The sequence below is a fragment of the Rhinopithecus roxellana genome, chromosome 19 (genome assembly GCF_007565055.1).
Source record: "Rhinopithecus roxellana isolate Shanxi Qingling chromosome 19, ASM756505v1, whole genome shotgun sequence".
Taxonomy (NCBI): Eukaryota; Metazoa; Chordata; class Mammalia; order Primates; family Cercopithecidae; genus Rhinopithecus; species Rhinopithecus roxellana.
The window spans coordinates 78,148,147-78,163,009 of NC_044567.1; the positions used below are offsets into that span (position 1 = coordinate 78,148,147).

At 53.7% G+C, this 14,863-nt stretch overlaps 1 pseudogene; it reads right to left on the reverse strand.

Moving 5' to 3' along the window:
- Positions 1 to 11,917: 11,917 nt before the first annotated feature.
- On the reverse strand, positions 11,918 to 12,701 carry LOC104675438 (annotated as a pseudogene).
- Between the last annotated feature and the right edge of the window lie 2,162 nt (positions 12,702 to 14,863).

Consider the following 14,863-nt stretch of genomic DNA (forward strand, 5'->3'; position numbering starts at 1 on the left):
TCTGATTTTGGGTTTCAACTGGGTGCCCTCAGCTCTGGACTCCATCCCCAGCCTCTGGGTGACCTCATGGGGCTGCCTGCATGGCCTGCTCCTCCAGGGCAGGGTGGGAACTGGGGTGGGGACTCCTCAGGGCTCACACTGCCTGTGCTCTAAGTAACGTTGGCAGAGACCCAGCAGGGCCACTGGGGCCAGGAGGGATCAGAAATGGTCCACAAGGGGCCAAGCGTGTTGGCTCACACCTGTAATCCCAGCACTTTCGGAAGCTGAGGCAGGAGGATCACTTGAGGTCAGGAGTTTCAGACCAGCCCGGCCAACATAGTGAAACCCCGTCTCTACTAATTATATATATATAATTTCTAATTGGATGATAGTCAGTCTCAAGACTGTGCTCTCGGCTACCTGGGAGCACGAGGTGGGAGGACTGCTTGAGCCCAGGAGGTTGAAGCTACAGTGAGCCGTGATCGCACCACTGCACTCCAGCCTGGGTGACAGAGCGAGACCCTGTCTCAAAAAAGAAAAGAAGAAAAAGTTGTTCATTATTTCTCACCTGGAAACAGACTTGCCCTTCCAGCTCCCCCTGCCCCTGACATGTTACGGACAAAGTAGTTCATCTCCCTTTCAGACACAGCTCTGGAGCTGGGATTCTGGGAATAAGGCCACTTAAACATGCCCTGTTTCCCCTCTGCTCCCAATTGTGACCTGCTACTGCCAAGCAGAGGCTGGGGCAGTGGGTGGGTGGGACCTGGCTGGCACAGGTGAAAGGCTGTGTCTGAGGTGGAGGCTCCCAGGGGAACCCTGGGGTGGGCTGGCCCATCATGGGACCCCGGGGAGGAGGCAGTATGGCTCTTGTATCCTTGTGCCCAGGAGCTGAGGGGGGCCAAACAGGTGGGCCAGGTAGTCTCTACCCATAAGGCCAGGTCACCAAGGAGACAGGGAGAATTTCTGTTGGTGTTTTGACATCACGGATGTCCCACGCCCACGGGCTCCCTGGCAGAGACCACCATCCCTTCTCCACTCTAGGACCACCCCTCCAAGTGGGGTACTCCTGCTTGGAGGGGTGTACCCCAAGTACACCTCGAGTGTACACCTCGAGTGGGGTACTCGAGTATATTTTATAAACTCGACCCCGGCTCTGGTGAGCAAAGACATATAAACTCAGTCTGTGACAGCGCAGCAGGGGGAACAGACAGAACCACCAAACCAGCTGCCGTCACCAGACCCCAGCACAGCCGGGACCCAGGACGCACTAAACCAGCCGCCGCCACCAGACCCCAGCACAGCCGGGACCCAGGACGCCCTAAAGATGCCATCACAGGTGATGGGGAAAGACAAACTTGTCAGTGAAAGGCCACAGGACAACTGGCTGCCCATCCAGAGATAAACAAATAAATAAACACGTATATAAATAAGGGAGGGTCCACATCTCACTCTGTCCATCCACAATAACCCTCAAAGGATTAAAGATTTAAATTTTTTAAAATGAAGCCATAAAAATAATCGAAAAAGAAAACAAAATCCAATATGCTGTATATATATATATATATATATATAAGCCTATATATTTTATATATATGTCTTATATATAAAAGACTTCAATATGCTGTATGTATATATAAAAATTTATATATAATATGCTGTGTGTATATATATAAAAAACTTCAATATGTTATATGCGTGTGTATATATACATATATATATAAAGACTTTGTAACAAAGACTCAAAATATAAAAGCCATAAAATAAACAAGTGATACATTTGACTACATAAATGTGTTTTAAGAAAACTTGCGGCCGGGCGCGGTGGCTCAAGCCTGTAATCCCAGCACTTTGGGAGGCTGAGACGGGTGGATCAGGAGGTCAGGAGATCGAGACCATCCTGGCTAACACGGTGAAACCCCGTCTCTACTAAAAAATACAAAAAAACTAGCCGGGCAATGTGGCGGGCGCCTGTAGTCCCAGTTACTTGGGAGGCTGAGACAGGAGAATAGCATGAACTCAGGAGGCGGAGCTTGCAGTGAGCTGAGATCCAGCCACTGCACTCCAGCCTGGGCAACAGACGAGACTCCGTCTCAAAAAAAAAAAAACAAAAACACTTGCGTGGCAAAATAATGTTATTAGCAGAGTCAAAAGACAAGCTCAGGGTGGCGGAGGGAATTATGACTCATGTAATAATAGACAAAGGGCAGTTTCCCTAATATAGAAAAAGCAACTAGAACTCAATAAGAAAAAACCTAACAACCCAATACGCAAACAGGCAAAGGATATAAACAGACTATTTACAGAAAAAAAAAAAAAAAAAAAAAAAGATGGGGGGGACAAACAGCCCTTAAATATATGAAAAGATACTCTTACTGGAAAGAAAAATGCAAATTTAAAGTACCTTAAGTTAATACATATTATGGTCAGATTGGCAGAAAACAAAAGTTTGACAACAGTCAGTTGGCAAGGCTGTGGGGAAGAGACACCCTCATTTGTGTTGGCCAGGGCAAATTGGTATATGCCTCATGGGATATATCCATCAAATATCCATTATTTACCTTTTGACCCCAAAATCCCACTGTTGGAATTTTTCCAACATCTACCTGTACATATATAAAAGAGTATATAAAAGAGTATTCATTATGGCATTGCCGTAATAGCAAAAAATAGGAAACATTCCAAGTGCCCATGGACAGGAGACTGGTAAAATGGATAATCTGTAGTTGTAGGGAAAGAGACATAACCTCTCTAGGTACAATCTCTAAGATACATTGTCAAAGGAATACATAAAACAAAAAGTAAACAAGGTTTTTTTTTTAAATCTTGTTTTACACACAGGACAGTGTGTACAAGGTACCACCTTTGCTTGAGAGAGAGAGAGAAAATTAAGCAATCAGATAGGTAGTTATACTAGTTTGTACTCAGAAACTCTGGAAGAATGAAGAAAGAATGAATGAAAGGGGTGGCTTTTGATTTGATGGAGAACAGAGCAGGGAAACAAGGTACATGTGAGATTTTTACTATAGACTTTAAAATATTGCTTTGATTTTTTTAAAACAAATCTGTAGGCCGGGCGCGGTGGCTCAAGCCTGTAATCCCAGCACTTTGGGAGGCCGAGACGGGTGGATCACGAGGTCAGGAGATCGAGACCATCCTGGCTTACACGGTGAAACCCCGTCTCTATTAAAAAATACAAAAAACTAGCCGGGCGAGATGGCGGGCACCTGTAGTCCCAGCTACTCGGGAGGCTGAGGCAGGAGAATGGCGTAAACCCGGGAGGCGGAGCTTGCAGTGAGCCGAGATCGCGCCACTGCACTTCAGCCTGGGCGACAGAGCCAGACTCCATCTCAAAAAAAAAAAAAAAAAAAAATCTGTAAATATGTTACCTAGTAAAATAAATTCAAGGTTATTGGTAAAATAGAGGGGCTGGAGAATGCAATTACAACATGAACACAAACTCTTAAGGAGACTCGAATCAAGCAGAGTTTTTAAAAAGGACTGATTTTTAGAACTTAAAATATGTACTTGTATTAGTTGAAGGGGAATAAATTCACTCTTGAGATTCAGATTTGCAGCCTGGAAGGTCAAAAAGAAATATCAAACCTCCGACCAAAAGTACACCAAGACTGAAATAAAAAGGCCAAAGATAAACTGCGAGGGACCCAGTCAGGAGCCCTCACATGCAGAGGAAGGAAAAGTTAAAGAAACAATAATCAAGCAACAGGCCGGGTGCAGTGGCTCACGCCTGTAATCCCAGAACTTTGGGAGGCTGAGGCAGGCGGATCGCTTGAGCCCAGAAATTTAAGATCAGCCTGGGCAACATGGTGAAACTTTGTCTCTCCAAAAAGTACAAAAAAAGCTAGCTGGGCGTGGTGGTGCGCGCCTGGACTCCCAGCTTCTCAGGAGGCTGAGGTGGGAGGATCACTTGAACCCAGGAGGTGGAGGCTGCAGTGAGTCGTGATTGTGCCACAGCACTCCAGCCTGGGTAGCAGAATAAGACCCTGTCTCAATAAACAAACAAACAATAATCAAATCCAGCAACAAATAGATGTTCCTAAGCAGAAAAAAGACCAGAGTCTACAGAGTGACAGGTTCTGTGAGCTGTGAGGGTGCTGAGAAAAGAATCCCCATCGAGGCATGTGCTAAAGGACATGTGTTTGATTAGGAACCCCAGAGAAGGGACAGCTGCCAATAATGAAATGGAAAGTGTAACAGGGGAAGAAAAAGGAAATCAATAACCAGATCAGAGGGAAAAAACTGCAAGGTAAACCAATAAATGTAAAATGAGCCAAAGGTAATCAAAGCAAGTACAGTAGATCAATTGTTAAATGAAAAGTGAACAGACAGAATTCTCCCACTAAAAGACAAAGAGTCAGCTTGGGTTTAAAAACACCATGATAGGCTGGGCGCAGTGGCTCACGCCTGTAATCCCAGTACTTTGGGAGGGTGAGGCAGGTGGATCACTGGAGGTCAGGAGTTTGAAACCAGCCTGACCAATGTGGCGAAACACTGTCTCTACTAAAAATACAAAACTTAGTTGGGTGTGGTGTTGTGTGCCTGTAATCCCAGTTAATCAGGAGGTTGAGGCAGGAGAATCACTTGAACCTGGGAGGCGGAGGTTGCAGGGAGCCAAGATCGTGCCACTGCACACCACCCTGAGTGACAGAGCAAGTCTCTGTCTCAAAAAGCAAACAAAAAAAATATGAAAATAACAAAATACAGTGGTGACAGGCAACATGAAGAAACCCCATCTCTACAAATAATACCAAAAAAAAAAAAATTAGCTGGGCATGGTGGCACGCGGGCCTGTGGTCCCAGGTTCTCAGGGTGCTGAGGCAGGAGAATTGCCTGAGCCAGGGAGGTTGAGGCTGCAGGGAGCCATGATCACACCACTGCACTCCAGCCGGGGCAACAGAGGCAGACCCTGTCTCAAACAAAACAAAACAGTGATGTGACTTACACAAGAAATTAGTAGTTTCAAAAAATGATAATGGTAGAAAATAAAAGAATGCTAAGCAAGTGCAAAAAAAAAAAAAAAGTAAAATAAGGAGTGGTCATATTAACAACAGAAGGGCGAAATTTAAGGCTAAGCACTATAATAGGATAAAGAGGGACACTGCATAATAATAGAAAAGCACAATACGTACCAACAGAACACTCGAAATCTGCATGCTCCCGACAGCATCATAGTTAAATATAAAAAGCAAAAACTAGGAAAAGCACCAGAAGAGCTTTATAGAGAAAATTTGAGTGGACGGTTTAACAAAACACATCTCTATCAGAATTAGAGTAAAATACCCCTGCCCCCAAGCAAAGGATACGAAGGAAATGAAAGTTTGAATAATATAATCAATAAACTTGATTTGATGCAGATAGGACCTTATATCCCTTAAATAGAAAATATTCATTTTTCCGGCCAGGCATGGTGGCTCACACCTGTAATCCCAGCACTTTGGAAGGCTGAGGTGGATGGATCACTTGAGGTCAGGAGTTCCAGACCCGCCTGGCCAACATGTCAAAATCCTCTCTGTACTAAAAATACAAAAATTAGCTGGGCGTGGTAGCGCACACCTGTAATCCCAGCTACTCCGGAGGCTGAGGCAGGAGAATCGTTAGAACCCAGGAGGTGGAGGCTGCGGTGAGCCGAGACTGCACCACTGCACTCCAGCCTGGGTGACAGAGCGAGACTCCATCTCAAAATAAATAAATAAATAAAAATAAAAATAAGAAAATATACATTTTTCTTATATGTCTATGAAAAACTTAGAAAAATAATTTACTTGGTCACAAAGAAATTCATAATAAATTTTAAAAGTGGAGATTTTACACATATGGAGAAAATGAATGCTTTCCTAGTAAAATATAAAATGGCCAAAATTAACTAGAAGGTGAGTAGAAACTTAAATAAACTAATTACCACTGATGAGAAAAAAAATCTGCCACTGAAAAAGGCACCAGGTCCGGAGGGTTTCATGAGAGGGAACAGTAGAAACCTTTTGAATTCATCTTTGCCAACACCTTCCTCCTCCAGGAAGCACTCCTGGATTTCACTCTTGCCAACAAGATTCTGGGAGGATGGCTCCTCCAATATGCCCCCCACAGCTCTTTGCAGATGCATCATGTCATATCATATCATATCATATATCTGCCATACCATAACTGCCATGCCATACCATATCATAATTGGATCTGCTGTTCAATTTCTCCTGAACAGTAAGCTACCTGAGGGCAGGAACCATCCTTTATTTTTCATTGCTCCCTAGTGCCCAGTACAGCAGCTGACATTCACTGACCAGGTGAATATGGTAATTGAAAAAGCAGAAGGCACAATCATCATTATGCTGTGATGTCTCTATGGGAACTGCCCAAGACATGCACATAAGAAGGCAGACAAAATGGGAAGAAACCAACATGCTAACAGTCATTCAATTCAGATTTCCTCCTATTATTCAAATATTTGTAATGGAGTTAAGCTATTTTTATAGGGAGGGAATAGTAATTTACACATTTAACTGCGCCAACAAGGAGAAAGAAAGGGGGAGGTTGGGAGGATTCTACAGGCAGGCCCTTCTGCTGCCTCTGCTTCCTCTCTCTGTGCCCAGCCCCTAGACAGACACGGAGGCCTGGACAGGGGCCCCTGTCCCACTCCCTTCATGCCTCACAGGGGACCCCTAGCTAGAAGAAGGCGAGGAGGCAGGGTGGGCACCCATAGGAGCCTCAGCTGGGTCCTGTGGGCCTCACCTGGCCCAGGCAACAGCTCTGGAAGTTCCCTCAACACCAGAATCCTTCTGCAATCTGGAAACAGAGCTTCCCAAATTTTAGCAAGAGCACCTGTGCCCCTGTGCCCCTGTGCCCCAGAGCCCTAGTCCTGGCAGCCCTGTTTCCCCCTCAATATGAACTGACAGCCGCTGACCTCTCACTCCCCGGCACAGATCCAGTTTCGAATCTCTCTAACATCCAGGCATGGAGCCCCGACCACATTCCTGGTCATCAGCTACCCCCTGGTCATGATCACGGACCTTCCCATTCCCCAGGGCGTGGTACTGACCACCCATCCAGGCTGGCATTCAGCATGATGCCCACCCCTCCCTGTATTGGACACAGTCAGCTCTAAGAAGGGCAAAGAAAATAGGTCTATGGAGCTAAGCAATGAGGAGGCAAAGGCCTAAGAATGATATAATGGACTTTGGGGATTTGGGGGTGCGGGAAGGGTGGTGGGGGGTGAGGGAGAAAAGACTCCACATTGGGGACGGTGCACACCACTCGGGTGACGGGTAGACCAAAATCTCAGAAATCGCCACTAAAGAACTTATTCCTGTAATCAAACACCACCTGCTCCCCACAACTATTAAAATAAACATTAAAAAAAAAATAGGTCCAGAGTGAGGTCAACTGCTGAGGCCTGGGAAGGAAGTGAGGGGGCAGGTGGGGCCCATCTCAGGCCCTTGGGGCTGCAGGGAGCCAGGGACTAAGAGGTGAGAACCAGGCGCAGGCTTCAGGGAGACCCCCAGAGACCATGTGGCCTACAAGGGAGTTGGGGGTGGCAGGGAGATCTCTGGGGGGACAGCAATGTGGGGTGAGGGTGGGAGGGGGACCCAAGAAGCTGCTGTCTCCTAAGTCAGGTCCTAGGCAGGCAGAGGGGCTCTGGGACAGCCCGGGGCTGCAGGTGAGCCACTGGGAGGGAACTGGGGCAGGTGTGAAGAAACTGGCAGAGCCACTCCAGGGCAGCTGCCCCAGCTGGGGGGTGTGGGTGGGTGTTGTTGGAGGAGGGAGTACAGGCAAGGGGCTAGCTGGAGTCCCCTCAACTTGACCTCAGCTTCCTGCTGTTACCAAAGCCCCTTGCCAAAGGCCCCCTGGCTGGCCCTGAGTGGGGACAGGTGGGTCTGTCCCAAGGCCAGTTCCTTTTTCTCAATCACAGCGGCCTTGGGCTGCCCTCGGAGTTTGTCCTGCCCTCAGAGGAAGTGGGTGCTGGCCCTGGATCCAGAAGGGAGGGGCCCCCAGGTGAGAAAGTGAGGGGAGACAGTGGGGAAACTGCTGTGGCCACCCTCTAGTCCCCTAGGGACGAGGGCTCACTCACAGTTCCCATTGGAGGAGGAGGAGAACTGAGGGCCCCAGGCTCCTTCCAGTCCGGGCTGCCTGTTTCAGGTGCGGCGCCTCCAGGGCTGCTTGTATGAGAAGGTGCAGCAGTCTGGCTGGAACTTCCCTCCCAGCGGCCAATGCTCCAGCAGCAGTGGCAAGCTCCAGGCCAGCCCCACCAGCCTGAGCCTTCTCACCTCTGGGTGGGGATGGTGACTGCACCCTGCAATCCCAGAGCCAGGACCGCAGCCAGGGGGAAGAGTCTCAGAGGCCCCTTTATTGCACCGCCTTTGGCCTGGCTTCCATGGGCTCCCTGAGTGGCCTCTTTGGGGGAGGGGAGGAGTCATCCCTGCTTACCTCCCCCTGACTCCCTCTCTCCCCTCTCACAAGGGTTTGCTTCTGCCACTTCCTGGCTGTGTGAGCTTCGTCCTGTCACTAAACCTCTCCGAACCTCTGTTTGTACTCAGGGCAAATGGAGGTGTCCATGCCTGCCTTCCAAGCTGCTGGGAGCTTAACCCTGGGTATAAGCCTTTGAGCAAGAGCCCACAGGACTGTTAGCCCCTTTGGGACTGCATCTTACCACACTTTGTCCCCAGTGTCCAGCACGGTGACCAGCCCACACCAGGTGCTCAATATGTGCGACTAGAGTGCATGGGGAGTGACAAGGCTGTAAAACACCATCCATGGCAGGAGCTCCTCTGTTCTGGGGGTCCCTGGCCCTGCCCAGTAGCCTGCCCTAAGCCCTGAGCTGCTGCCTAATAGACGGGCGTCCCTACACACTCCCCTGTGCCCCCGTGCCACTGCCATCCTCACATCCTGCCCCCTCTGTTCTGCACCCACTTTCTTCTGAGATTCCTTCTCAGCAACGACCTCCTCCCCATCTTCAGCCTCCCCATCTCCTGCCCACCCACCTGAACCTCAGGACCACGTTTCCATCGATGACCTACACCCCCTCTGGTCACACGGTGTCTCTCTCCTCCTGCCCATTGTCCACACGCTCAATTTGCACCCTCACTTCACTCCTGACCACTGCCCTCTGCCTTCAGCACGCCCCCGACCAGCTGAGCTTCTAGTGGCCACTTCAGGTAAGTGTTATATGGCCTTTCTCTCACGTGACCTTCCTGTGCGTCCTTCTTCTGGACACTTCTTGTCCTCTGAGCCAGCACTCTCATGCTTCTCTTTCCTTTGTCTGGCACCTAAATCCAGGTGGGCCCCAGCTTTTCTTCACCCTACTCCTCCCCAAGTTGCCCCCCACCCCAACCTCAGTAAGCAGCACCACTGTCTGCCCACGAATGCCAGCTGGGAATCTAGAACTCAACCCAATTTCCCTCCCACCTCCCTCGGCCCCCAGGCCCTGCCCATCCACCTCCCAAACCTCTGTTACCATCACATGACCATGAGACCACCAAGAGCTTCGGCCGTGCTTGAAGCCCTGGCCATAGGGATTTTTCTCTCAATCCCACTCCTGTCTCTGCTAAAAGCCTCACAGCAGCTGCCGGATAACGTGCACATTCCTGGCAAGCGCCCATGAGGCCCTGCCCGGGTGGGCACCCACTCCCAACCCTACGCTCCACTCCTGAGCCCCGGCCCCATGTCTTCTCGTACTGACCTCCTATCCAAGAGGGCGACTCCCCCAGGAACGTGGCTGTGTCTCAGCCCTCTCCAAATCCGAAGGCTCACCAGGGCTTGGGAGGTATCCAGCCAGTTCATGCCTGATGCACGAGTGAATGGGCCTGGAGGATCATGGTGGGAAATGCCGCCTGGGACAACTAAGGGCAGGGGTGGGGTTCCCTTGGGGGGCAGAACCAACTCCCTACCCTGGACTTTGTTGGGGGTGGAGCACCAGGGAGACCCACAGCTGCCTCTTGAATAACGCTCCGTGCAGGGAACGTGGTAGTATTGCACCCATCGCACAGGGGAAGAAACAGGACCAGAGATGTAAAGTGACTTGCGGAGGTCACACAGTGAATTAGGGCCACCAGTGGGGCCAAGGAGCAGCCTGTCTCTGGCCAATGTCCTAGATCCCCCCCTAGGTAAGTCCCCTGCCCCCATCACCTGTGCCCCTCCCCCCAGATGCCACTGCAACTAGGAACCTGCTAGGAGCTGGAAGAAGGATGGGCAGAGGGGCCACCTGGCAGGCGCCCTGGCAGCCTTCTCAGGAGATGTCAGGACCTGGGCAGTCTCCTTCCTCTTTGGTCCTGGGGCCTGGGGTGGTGGCCCTTGGGCAGACTTACAGAGCCCTGGCTCACAGGTAAGGGACTGCCACACCTCTGCCCTTTTCAACACACACTCTGTGCACTCTGTCTGAGCCAGACCCTGGGCCAGATTCGAGGTTCAAAGAACAAGGCCATTCCCCCACCTCCAGGGTCTCCCCTCAGACGGGCAGGCACCCTCCCACCGTCACCAGCACAGAGAATGTGGAGAGGCCGGGAAGTGCGCCACCGGGAGCCTGCGCAGGAAACTGAGGGGCGCTGGGGGAGAAGAGGGCTGGCATCCAGCCACCCATCCCAGAGAAGCTGCCTGACCCGCCGGCAGCGGCACGAAACAGGAACCAGCCGCGGTCCCCAGCCCCGCCCGTCGGGTGCCGTTCTCCATCCTGGCCGCAAGGCGGCGGGCTGCCGCTGCAGGAGCCGGAGAGAAGGCGGCGCAGATTCAGCGAAGCCAAACGAGGACGACCTAGAGAGTCTGGGTGGACCCTCTGTTACTGCCAAGCGCTTCGAAGCCTTACCTCGTTTAAGGCTCACAACCCTAATCCTTAGGTGTTGTGCTTACACCAGAGGACGCTGGGCCTGGGGGAGCGTCCTCGCGTGTGAATTAAGTGGTTGTCCGCAGCTGGCAGGTGACCCAGCAGAGTCCAATTCTCCTTTCCCCAGCCTCAAAACCTGAGCTCTGCATTGTAACGAGACGGGCGGAGGGAAGACCCAACAGCGGGCCTACGTGTCTCCTTCGTCTGGGCATCCCGGACTCAGTCCTGGCACATGGTGGGCATCAATGTTCATGGTAATGACATCAGGCACAGAGAAAGAAATTAGGGGCTCCCAAGTTTCAGAGGTCATCTGTCCACCCCCTCCCTTTGGGCTAAAGAACAAACCCAGACCCTGAGTGAGGAAGGGAACTGCCTCTAGATCATCACACGGCCGGTGGCAGATGGCAGAACGGTTCTGAGCATCCTTTTTTCCCCTTGGGCTGCCCCTCCCTGAAAAGTTCCTAAAGTTCAAAATGTCAGGGTCGCCCAGAGTGTTCTGGGGATGTAAGAGTGTTTACAAAACATGCTCTATTTGCGATTTCCCAGATTAGTACAACTGGATTCTGAAGAGGAAAAAAAAAACAACAACCTTACTTAACCGGACGTCTTTCTGAAACAAACCCATCAGGAGTTCTTTAAAAAATGAAAAATAAAAAGGAACTGAAATTCTGGAAGCACCCTCAAAGGGAAGCAGATGACAGACTTTCACATCCACCCTCTCATCTGATCCCAGGCTCCTGGGAGACGGGCAAGGCTGTTGAGCTGGCGGCAGGCCCGCAATCCCCCGTTCCGTGCCCAGATGCGCTTCGGAATATAGAACAGCTGGGACTTGGAAAGCTATCGTGAGGTGCCCACCTGCTGTAGGTTACATTACCTCCCATCAGGGCTTGGGGCAGCAGCCGGCTATCGAGCTTATTTGCATTTCTGCAGCAAAATATGAATATTCACACAAGCGCGATAAATAAAGACGATCAACAGCCTCACATCAGTTCAAGCGCAATTTTGCCACCAATTGGATTACGAAAAACCTTTTGGGCTTCCAGGGAGCTTTGGAGCCTGGGAATTGCAGATGAGGGACTGGGGGCCTGCACTGTTTCGCGGCTGTGGAGAGGGAGCTTATCCGAAGTCTTCGGACAAAGATGGGCGTCGTGCCCGACGCTGAGCGGAGCAGGTCTCCTCGCGCCCAGGCTCCCTGCGGGCGCGGTCCCCAGTGAGCCTCCCCGCCTCCGCGCCCGGGGTCGTACCTGCTTCGTGCTCTCCTCCCGCGGCGGGCCGCGCACCTCCTAGATGGCCTCGTAGACGTTCTCTGAGTCGCTCCGCGCCAGGGGCAGCAGGCACACCCAGGACACCGCCACGCTGCAGGCCTTGAAGCTGCCGCTGCCTCCGAGGTGGCCGGCGGGAGGCGAGACGGCGGCGCGCGCCAGGTAGTCCAGGGACTGCGCTGGCCGCACGGGCGCCGCGGGCAGCAGGTACAGGCTGGCGGGCAGGCCGGGCGCCAGGCTGCTGCGCTGGGTCGCGGCGCCGCGCTGTGCAGGGCCGCACAGGGAGCTGGCGCCGCCTCGGGGCTCCGCGGGGGGGGCCACTGGGGACCGCTGCCGCCGCCGCGCTCAAGAACCGGTAGTCATAGGAGAGCGGCTCGGGGGCCGCGGGGCCGGATGGGACCTGGCGGCGCGGCAGTGGCAGGGTTGTCCAGCGCAGGCAGCTCGCGCACGTACTGCGCGGGCAGGTAGAAGGGGCGGCCGCCGGGCTCGCGCCGCAGGTGCCACCGGTCCTCGGTGCTGCGCCACCGCGGACGGTAGAGCTCATTAGGCGGGATGGCCACGCGGCGCCCATTGTTGCCGGTGTACTCGAAGGCGTGCACTACCAGCACGTACACGTCTCCCTCCACATCCGCCGCCATCGCGGCCGCGGCGTTTTCCTAAAGGCAACAAGGAGGGCCGCGGAAGTCAAGACCACCGAGCCCGGAATAGCCCCGCACTCAGGGACAGGCATGGGTTCGAGTCCCGATGCTGCACTTGCCGTTCGTCTTCGGGCCTCAGTTTTCCCATTTCTAAAATGAGGACTTGCATAAAATCACATCTGAGGCTTCCATTCTTACACTCAGTGCTGGAATTAGGACAACCCCTTCATTCCGTGGGGCTGATTCTAAGATTTGAGCCTCGCTTTAGTCCTGCGTTGGGGAGATTGTGGGTAGTCTTGGTCCAGATCGACTGCGAGGGAAACCTTGGCTTTAAAACGAGGGGTGATTGCCTGCTCTAAGGTCGACACCACTCTTGCTTAATAGTTGACTGAGCCTTAGTTTTCCCGTCAGTCAAGTGGGAAAAGCAGCCCACTTCCTGCCGTTCCCCGGGCCCAGTCCCACCTGTACGCCTCCCGCCCGCAGAGAATCCGCAGAGGGTACCGTAGCACCGCCTCCCTCCGCGAGCCTGCGCCCCGGCCCCTGGGTCGGGGTTGGGATGCGGGCTCTGCAGGCGCCCTGGTGAACAGCTCTATTTGGAGGCTGTCCCTGCCCCGCTTAGTCCGAGGGCCTTGGTGTGGGGGCCTCCGCTGTCAAGGCGGGGGAACCGGTTCTCTCGGTTTCTCTCTCCTTCCGCAGCTGCTTCAGCGCAGACGTGACCCCTAGCCTGGCCTGCCTCGCCCCCTGCTCTCCGGCTCTCACGCCGCCCCCGAGAAAGACTGCCCGCCTGCCCTGGGACCCCTACAGTGCCTCCACGAGAGTGGCCCCTGGAGAATGCACTCTGAGGCAGTGACTATCCGTACGGAGTCCCAGAGCAGGGGCCCCCAGAGCTCTCCAGAGTGGTCACAAGCCCCACTCTCGCCCCGGCTCCTGTGTGTCAGGGATGGGGGAGAGCCTAACTAAATCTGCCTGCGTCCCTCCACCAAAGCCATGAGTCGGTGGTCTTCTCCGGAAGTGCATAGCCCCTCCAGACTCCCACACTGACCACACCTCCTCCTGCTTCCTAAGGTGACCCGGACCAGGGGCCAGGAGACCGTCGCTGGCCGAGGCTGAGGGACTGAAGAAGCAGGGTCCAACCGGGGCCCCCGTAGGGCTCCTTCGCCACTTTGTCAAGGGTTCCTTGACGAGGAAAGGGTGTACACTGAGTCACTACGCACACTGGGCCCCGGAGGCGGGGTCATCGAGCTGCCCTGAGCCAACAAACCCCAAGGTGGACGCTGCCCCCGGCGCCGCTTCTCCCTGGACCCCGCAGCGCACTCACGTCGGCTGGGCGGGTCTCAGGGAGCCCCAGGGCCCGGTGGGCGGAGCCGGCAGGTTAGGCCCCTACCATCGCCCTGGGCGGGGCTTCCAGGGGCCAGGCCGGAGAGGCTGCGCGGAATCGGAGCTGGCAATGGCAGCAAATAGGGACAGGGACGCTCAGGAGTGCTGTCACCGATACCCAAAGCAGCTGTGTCTGGGCGAGGCGAGGAGGAGCCTGAATCCCTCTGCTGGGGACCTTGCTGGGCATTGGGACGAGGCCCGGAGCAGAAGGCCGGGGCCGGGAGCCAGAAAGGCTGCGTCTGAAGGGGTGCTGGCTGGTCGCTAGCGGAGCCCAAGAAGGGTGGGGCTGCCCCTGCCCCGTCTCCCCCCTTCCCTTCTCCCCTGGGGATTTGCTGTCCCGGAGTCCCTGCGTCCCTCCCGCGCGCGGCTCTGGGAATGCCGGGTTGGGGCTGGTTGTCTCGTGTGGGCGTTCCTGTTCTCGGGGAGGTTATTCGCATCCTGAATCACCCACTGCGAGCCCTTCCAACCGGATTGCAGACCCGCCACTCCAGGTCCACCTGCCCCACCGGGGCCTTTCCCGGTGTAGCCGGGCCGGGCCTGGAAAAACTCCGAGCGGGATTCCCAGCGCAGAGACGCCCAACGGAGCGCAGTGTCTCGGGCTGGATAAGAAGGTGACCTAGTTACAGCTCCTTCGCCAACCTGGGGGAACACAGAGAAGGGGAGGGATTGGTGGGGGCCGGGAGGATCCCTGGAGCACGAGATCGCACCCGTCGCCAGGAGGTCCCCTGCGTCCACCGCCCAGGCGACGCAAGCTACAGCGGCGCCAACGCCTGGGTCGGCACTGG